Below are 9587 nucleotides of genomic sequence, written 5' to 3' on the forward strand. Positions count from 1 at the left end.
CTCTTGCACTTGTGACACGTGATGCATCACGTGATTTGCTCTCGCTGAAGTTTAACAATAGAGATGAACCAGAGCTAAACCGTGTCTAACCATGCTTAAGAGAGATTTCGCTCTGTATTATGCTGGGATCGAGGGAAATGAGTTAGTTAATCAGCGGGCCCGCGAAAGCAGCATCCGGAAACCTTTGATCCCCTGGAAAAATTCCACGTCAGTGGAAGATGCCGCACCGTACAAGGAGTAAATAGCTGAACCTACCAAACACCATGGAAAATCTTACAATTTTACCCCAACCTCACCCGTCACTCACTACGGAACAAGCACACGTCCTTCGCAGAGTTCTAACACTATCTTCACCCCATTAATGCTCTACAACTTCGGATGGCGTGACACAGCTCACTCTCCCAACTGTCCAGAGATCAAGGCAGACACGAAGCACATTCTCTACTCATTTACCACAGCCATTATCTCTCCTTATTTCCCTTACCCACCCTTCCTGGAGTGCTTGGTTTCACTCGGGCTCGGCAGATCATCAGCGGGCCTTGGCGGAGCAAGCGCTCTTTTTCACTAGGGCCTTAGTGCTGGCCTATACTCCTGCGTGCATGCTGGCTTATTACATGATACATTTGCCATGGACTTGATTAAATGCGCTCTTATTCCTGACGACACGCTATCGCTTTTTTGTGCCTTAGGCCTGCTAACCACAAAACCAGCGCGGAGTAACACGCTTCCCTTCATTTTATTACGTGGACTATACCTCCGTTCCTTTCACAGCATTGCACGCTCTGTATGAAACGGAGTATAGGTTTTGCCTACATGCCCGCATACTCGGGAATGGTCATTCTCTACATGTGTAGATCGCGGGGAATCCTCATGCAACTACTGGCGCAGTGATAGCCCGGTTAAGTGAAGCGCCACTCTCCGGCGAGTGGCTGTTTCAAACATAGCCACTGGTGGGGCTTGTGAGACCCGTGTTGCCCGTGTTGCCCGTCCCGAGCAACCTCTCGCGGCCAGTCACTATTTTCACTGCCACCTGCCTCAGTGGTCAGGCTGTATTGACGTCACAAGGTTACGAGACCTAGGTGGCAGGTGTGCCATCTGCTTTTCCGCTCACAACGCCGCCGACGAAGACACCTCGCTAGCAGCTGAAGGAGCCGCTCATAAAATTTTCAATTCCTCTCAGCCACCCACTAGGCCCATTCAACTCACATGGGTAACCGCGCACGCGGGCCATCGAGGCAGCAAAGCCGCCCATGACGCCGCTCCCCATACAAAATGTCCTATGGCCGCCTATAGGATTTTGGCCCAAAAAGCTATAAACCTTTCCTGTTTCTATCTATAGCTGTATATACAGGCTGGTATATTTTATATAGAGAGCTTAGGACAGTTGTATGGTTCCAAAGCTATAGCTTTAGTGGCAGAGATGTTTCAAAAGCTGCCAATAAGCTGCCTATAAGAACCTCTATGGGTGCTTATAGACGTTCATAAAAGGCCATAGATGGACGTAGTTTTTTCCACAGACGCCCATAGGACGTTTTTAGCGTACGTCAACTGAGCAGGGAAGCCGCCGAGCCAGGGAGCATCCGTGACCGAATCGAGGCATACCACGAGATCTCAATCCACGGCAGGGAGGAACGACGTCGCTATCCTCCGCCTCACAAATAACTCACTAAATTATAGCAAGTGTCGTGGCGCCATCTACAATCTCCCACGCCCGTTTAGCATTAATTTAGCCAGGACTCTTCTCGCCAGAGTGTACTCAGTGCGGAGCCCCAAATTTTATTTCCACCACACACTCTACATACGCTCTGAGTTCCAGCCGCAATCAGAGTGGCTACTCACTGATCTCGAGAGACGGGATTGTCGTGGTGTCCAGCGCCAATCAGCTGTCCAAAAAGAGCGGATGGTCTGGGCTTTGGAAATCGCCGAGCTTCACCAACTGCTGCCCACTTCACGAGACCAAGATACAACCCAAGAAAAGCCTGTAAAAGAAGGCTCAATATGTATTAAAGTCCACCACCACCACGCCGGATTTTCAGCAGAACGGGAGCCTTTTAATCTATCGCTTTTAAAGAAAGGAAATTGCGAAGCGACTCACTTTTCGGTGGACCCCTCAATCACCCATTAGCTGTTCTGAGGAAACGAAACAGCGTAGCAACCGCATCACATCTCGGTGGACACCTCAACCTTGCTATGAGGGAAGAGAGAAAGGTGGAAGTGAAAGAAGAGAAAAACAGGTGCCATAGTGGAAGCGAAACGCGAAAGGCGCCCGTGTGCTGTGCACTGTCAGTGCACGTCAAAGCGTTCTGGTGGCTCAGTCGTTCAGGCGCTCGACTACTGATCCGGAGTACCCGGGTCCGAACCCGACCGCGGCGGCCGCGTTTCGATGGAAGCGAAACGCAAAAGGCGCCCGTGTGCTGTGCGATGTCAGTGCACGTTGAGGATCCCCAGGTGGTCTAAATTATTCCGGAGCACACCACTACGACGCCTCTTTCTTCCTTTCTTCTTTCACTCCCTCCTTTATCCCTTGCCTTACAACGCGGTTCGGGTGTCCACCGAGATATGTGAGATAGTTACTGCGTCATTTCCTTTCCTCAGACACCAGTTTTCATTTTTTAAAGCGAAAGCTTTACTACTCCCCTCCGTAGCTTCTTCGCCGAGGGCGCCGTGTGCGCGAGTTTGGCCTTGAACAGAGGAGAAAGCACGTGACAGCTATGACGTCACTCTGCCGCCGCCGCCGAAACCGAGCGCTCGCCTGTTTCTATAGGCCGCCGGCGTAGAAGCAATAGTAGTGGTTTATTAAAATAATAATCAAAAGCAAGGATAAGATTTTTTCTAGCGGAAATAAAGGATAGCATGTAGAATGGAGAAATGAAATGAAAGAGGTGAGGGGACCGGAAGAGAGGACCGGGGGAGAGGTAATATTGTGATGACGAAGACGACGAACTGTGTAGTGGCGCAGGCAGGAGCGCTCGCGCTAGGCCAGCAGCCAATAAATCATCTAATTGCCGTCGATCATCGTGTCTCTTTCTTCGGCTGGCCGCCACGGTAACATTTGGTGGAGCTTGCGGGGTACCATCGACATCCTGGTCCGGGGTGTTTCGGCGTCCTGCGTCAGCCGTGGTCGTCAGCCGTGAGTTCTTGACGTGCGTCGCTCGGCCGTGCCCCAGCCTTTCAGACCCGAAGCGACCTCGCCGTTGCTCCCCCCGCCCCCGCCCCGTCCGCCGCCCAGACCACTCGACACGACGAACTGAACCCGACGCAAGGACCTGACCTATCGACCCCACCGACCCGAGACGCCGCTTACATCTGAAGACACCGTTCCTCAACCCAGGCCGTTCGGCGCGTCCTGGGGCCTCGAACGTAGGCTCTTGGCGACCTGCGGCCCGGAAGCTTCAAGACCAGGATTCATTCAGCCATCTCGTTCATCGTGGCAGCCAGCACCTCACCCCTTTTTCGTTCCTGTCCAACCATCCTCTTAAGCCCGTAACCACTTCGCGCGTCTCTTTGTCACCGATCGGGACGATCGCTCGGTGGCACCGGGTAGTGGGGCGAAGATGACGAACTGTGCAGTGGCGCGGGCAGGAGCGCTCGCGCTTGGCCAGCAGCCATTAAATCACTTCATTGCCATCGATCATTGTGTCTCTTTCTTCGGCTGGCCGCCACGTAACAATATACTCAAAATATTTACACAATAAGAAATGTGCAGAGGTTGCACGCGTGATTAGTTCATTGTGTTCGCGTTGAGAAGACTAGTCTGCGATGATTTTGAGGAAAGTAAGGGCGCATAACTGGCAACCTGGGTCATTAGACGCTTCAATCGCCCATTGAGGCACGTGGGGTGGTGAGAGAGAGAGAGAGAGATGTGGGCTTCATGCATTAGCGTTGACACGCGCGGCATTGCAGCAATAGGACGCTGCGTTCACTGGGTGACCAACCTCCCGCGATCAACCATTAACGGCCACCTCACACGGTGGCAGGGCGGGCGTGCTGCCTATCCAGTGTGCCGAACGCACTCAACGTTGCAGACGCCAAGCCACGTCTATTTGGGGGAAAGGGAATGGTGCAGTATCTGTCTCACATCTCGGCTGACACCTGAACCGCGCCGCAAGGGAAGGGATAAAGGAGGGAATGAAAGAAGAAGGGAAGAAAGAGGTGCCGTAGTGGAGGGCTCCGGAAAAATGTTGGGTTAGCTAAGCTAACCCAGGATATACAAAGCGAAAGATGTCGGCGTTCACTGTGTTCATTGGCGTTGACTTTGACAATGTTCTAGACGGCGATGGCTTTGAGGAAAGGAAGGGCGCATGACTGGCTCCCTGGTTATGCGGACGCCTCATTCATGCTTTGATACATGTGGCGGTGGTGAGAACAAGGAAACGTACAAGGAACGTACAGTACGTACAAGGAAACGATAGCACGCAGTCCCTCTTTTTAGCCCCAACTGATTCAGCCGAAGTTCTCGCTTGCATAAATAACATCAAAAATAGCAAATCACAGGACTCGAATGGTATGCAAATACTGCCTGTCAGGTATGTTCTCGACGTCCTGTGCCCTGTTATTACCTACATATTCAACTTAATTATATCCACTGGAATTTTCAGATTGCCCGAGTGGTGCCAATATTTAAGCGTGGAGATAAAAATTTACTCAATAACTATCGACCGATTTCACTACTTCCTGTGCTTTCTAAGGGCATTGAGAAAATAATCCATACCCGAATAACTTCATATTTTGATTACAATCGCTTATTCCTTGACTTTCAGTATGGCTTTAGGAAGCATAGGTCTACTGAAACGGCACTTCTAACACAAAAAGAAATTATAATACAGGCTTTTAGAGAAAATAAACTCGCTATTGGTATTTATATCGATTTTACTAAGGCATTTGACCTCATTAATTATGATGTCCTTCTTTTTAAATTAAATAGGTATGGTGTACGTGGTGTAGCGCTAACTTTATTATAATCCTACTTATCACACAGAGCTCAGTATGTAGATATAAACACAGCAACTTCTTCTACTCTCCCTATAACATCTGGAGTGCTTCAAGGAAGCATACTTGGGCCATTACTGTTCTTAATTTATATAAATGATATTTGCTACAGCACAAGTAGCGCTCATGTAGTATCATATGCTGATGACACATCTTTCTTTATCACAGGTACTTCCGAAACAGACGTCGAAAAACAAACAAACAATGCACTTATTCAACTCAGTTTATGGGCAGAAGCAAATTATCTGCGAATAAATCCAGTGAAGACTAAAATTATGTTGTTCCGTCCTAAGGGAAAGAAAATATCGCGACCTATCAAAGCCGTATTCAATAGCCAGCCTATAGAGCTCGTTGAGTCCGTAAAAACACTGGGAGTTACCTTTTCAAGCAATTTAACTTGGAATAAACATATTGATTGCATACGTTCAAAGGTCGCCTCAGCCCTTGGTATACTTGCGCGGTTTAGGCACATTCTTCCAATAAGGGTAAAGATCATACTTTACAATGCGTTAGTACTTTCTCATTTGCAATATTGTAACATAGTGTGGGGCACAACAGGCATAACTAATCTTAACAAGATACATCTGCTTCAGAAAAAAGCAGTGAGATGTATTGACAATGTACCTCTCTTTTCTCCCACCAGGAATATTTTTGTAATGTATGAAATCCTTCCAATATTTGCGTTATATACTTATAGACTACTATCATGTTACAAATCTCACCTAAAACACCCCGACAACCTCATCATTTTGCTTGCACAACTCAGAGAAAACACCAGCTGCCGTGACACAAGACAGAGAAATTTGGTTTACCCCAACACCAAGAGCCTATTATGTGAATCAATCCTTATGTTATAACCTTCCAATTCTGCTGAAAAGATTAAACGAAGAAAATTTTGACATAACCCGAAAATCAAAACACGAAATTCGGGAATACTGCCGGGACAATTCTTTTCCTTGAGAATTTCAGATGCAATCTTTCTGATTATTATGCACCATTCTTTGTATGATTATTTATGACCTTTTCATCGCATCGCATTTTATTTTTTCATTTTTGCATGATGTGCATAGGTGGCCTGCGAAGTGTTGATTTATTTACTTTTGCTTTGTATGTATGTATGTTTGTGGTATGTATAGCCGTCGCTTTTCCTCCTGTACTGCCGGGTATGTAAAGGAGCCGGGACCATTGTCAAGCTGTCGCCACAGCTTTTAGTCCCGGCTCCTCCTTTGTAAGAAAGGAATAAACTTCAACTTCAAAGAGATGTGGCCAGAATGCCTTAGCGCTGACAGCGTTGTTGCTGACATGCGGCACTGCAGCAATAGCTAGGCCGCAGCGTTCATTTGGGGATCAACCTCTCGCGATCACCCATTAACTGCATGCCACCTCCCAGGGTGGCAGGGAGGGCGCGCTGCCTATCCAGTGTGCGGAACGCAATCAAAGCACGCTTTTGCAGTTGAACAGCAACGCCACATACATGAAAGCGAGATTGGGGTCTCCACTGACCCACGGAGCCGGTTGTGCACCTTTCCTTTCGTGAAAATGAACGACCTTTGCAAAGTTGTCAACGCCAATGAAATCTATGAACGCCGTCGGCTCACTTGTTTGGTTTGGTTTTTGAGGAAAGGAAATCGCACAGTAACCGTCTCGCATAGCTCTGGTGGACACCCGAACCGCGCCGTAAAGGAAGAGATAAAGGAGGGAGGGAAAGAAGAAAGAGAAAACTGAAAATTGGATTTTGGAGAAAGGCGCGGCGAGGCACGCGTTGTGTTGTCATGTGCCTCCTCGGAGCACCGCGCGGTGAAATCGCACGTTCGCGGCCAGCAAAGCTTTCGCTTTAATTTCGACCACCTGGGGACATCGCACAGCATACGGGCGCCTTTGCGTTTCGCCTCCATCGAAACGCGGCTGCCGCGGTCGGGTTCGAACCCGGGTACTCCGAATCAGTAGCCGAGCGCCCTAACCACTGAGCTACCGCGGCGGGTCATCAGTGAATAAAGAACCCCTGGTTGTTGAGATATATCCGGAGCCCTGTTCCTTCTTTCACTCCCTTCCTTTAGGGTGTTTCCATCGTCCAACAATAATAATAATTGGTTTTGGGGGAAAGGAAATGGCGCAGTATCTGTCATATATATATCGTTGGACACCTGAACCGCGCCGTAAGGGAAGGGATAAAGGAGGGAGTGAAAGAAGAAAGGAAGAAAGGGGCGCCGTAGTGGAGGGCTCCGGAGTAATTTCGACTACCTGGGGATCTTTAACGTGCACTGACATCGCACAGCACACGGGCGCCTTAGCGTTTTTCCTCCAAAAAACGCAGCCGCCGCGGTCGGGTTCGAACCCGGGAACTCCGGATCAGTAGTCGAGCGCCCTAACCACTGAGCCACCGCGGCGGGGCCATCGTCCAACAAGAAGTGTCATTTCTGCGCCCCTCATGTCCTCCACAGTGAGTGAGTGAGTGAATAAACTTTATTGCTCTAATAAAGGAGTCTTGCATCTTGCCCGAAGATTGCCGATGTCTTCCAGGCTGAGCGTGGTTGGCGCCCCTAGTCCAAGGCACCACTGTCCCTGGCCATACGGCATGCGTGGCTCACTAGGTCCCTTTGGACCTTGAGCTGGCTGCTGGTTAGCCGGTCTTCCCACTGCTCCGCATTTGGCTCTTTGTTACCTCGGAAAGCTATATTGTGTATGCATTCCCATGTCATATGATACAGCGTGGGGGTTGCCCCGCACCACGGACATGTATTCCTATACTGCTCCGGATACATCCTCCACAGAAATTTTCATGTTCCGTTGGCAATTGCGACTTGTGACGTCATGATTTACAGCTCAACTAACATTGTAATTCGCTGGCTCCAGTATCGTACATCGTTGCCATCAACCAATGCCAACGACGCAAGAGAATGAAGAAACAGAATATCTAAAAATACCCGAGTTTTGCATTGTTTTCACAGCTGAGCAACTCGTAGCACTATGTGGCTTCGGGGTGCAAATCATCAGATGCCACCACTTAAAACAACTGAGTAAAAACGCGGGCTCTGTACTCTTGCGAGCTGTTGCAGAACACTCAAGGTACTACACGGACCTGGGAGCGCTCGCGCTGTTGCTTTTTCCCTTATTCGAGCACACATGCACACACGGCAGTACAGCCAGTGAAATATCGACGAACACGGAGCGCTTTTAAGGCGAAAGCCTTTAAGCGCTCATAATCGAGGTGACAGTGTCCGTCCGGCTCATCTTGGCGCAGTGCCAGCTGCTACCCTCCCCTTCACCGGCGCGCATCCTCCTCTCACCCCCATCAGCAGGCGGCGCATGCGCATGTGCGCATAGCAACAGTGACGTCAGACGCGCCGCCCGCCCGTGGCAGCTGCGGCGCGGGGCGTACGCACAGTTGTGTATAGCAACAGTTACGACATCCGCGCCGACAGGTGCATCAAGAACAGTTGAAGTAGCATAGTAACACAGTAACAGGCAGTCGAGGTGACACAGTAATCAGGTTAGCTTTCGCCATGCACACTTTAGGCCCACAAAGTGTGCCTGCAGTTTTTTTTTTCTGCAAAGGAGTTTTGGGATAAATAAAGGGCCAGTTGCGATCTATACTCAAATTCACCCGTCACGTAACTCCGTGCGACGTTACTCGAGTGCGCAGGGCAAGGTGCCATCAGCGGGCTTGCTCTCACACAGCGAAGGAGCTGTTAAATGATGAGGCAGGCTATTTTCACACTTTTTATTTTTTCGCCTTGCGGAACATACAAGAGGCAGTAGTGTTCTCGCTACAAACGCAGGATCATCTCGTACGCCGCACGTTTTCTCAGATGGGCCGGAAGTTCTCCTCACTGCTTCTACCAGCAGACATGCATGCACGCAGTGCAGACCTGGACCAAACACATGCACACACAGACACACGGGCGCGGAGCGTTGTTACGGCGTAACTCGCAGCTCGACGATCGAAGGCCTGGCAAGCGTCGCACGGTGTGCAGTCCAGTCCAGCACTCAGTGCGTGGTCCACTGTCGAGTCGACCAGTCTACCTTTTCTCCACGCGAGATCTGCGCGGCGATCAGAGACAACCACTGCTGCGACTAACGCTCCGGCTGTTGCTGCAGCAGCTCGTTTTGCGCCCACTCTGCCGTCTTCATCAGGTGAATCCACAGGGCCTTCTGAACCGCAGGCAGCGCCAAACCGTAAACGAACTCGGCATAGTGCTCGGAACTGAAGTGCTTTATCTGCGTGAGCACGTCCAGGACGCGCTCCCGCACCTCCACTACGTCTTCTGTGGAGAACAGGTAGCGTTCTGTAGCTCCCGATGGATCGATCGAGACCAGAACCCAGCGAAGGAGATCCAGGCGCTCGCAGCTGGGCCAGTAGAACGCGTACTGCACGTCGTCATCGTTGTCGCGCGACTCCAGCGCCTCCAGTAACACGGCCAAGTTACGGCACCTGACGAGGTCCGGTGATGCTCCTTGTCCGGTAGCCATGGTGCCGTCTGTTGAACGACCTCGAACGAAAAAACCTGCTACTCACTCTGCCTTCTCGACGCGTCGGAGCCCTGCGCCGCCGACTTCAGCGAAACACTCCTTGGCCTTCAGCGCGGGAAGTGAGCAAG

Source organism: Amblyomma americanum, chromosome 2, assembly GCF_052857255.1.
Source record: "Amblyomma americanum isolate KBUSLIRL-KWMA chromosome 2, ASM5285725v1, whole genome shotgun sequence".
Lineage (NCBI taxonomy): Eukaryota > Metazoa > Arthropoda > Arachnida > Ixodida > Ixodidae > Amblyomma > Amblyomma americanum.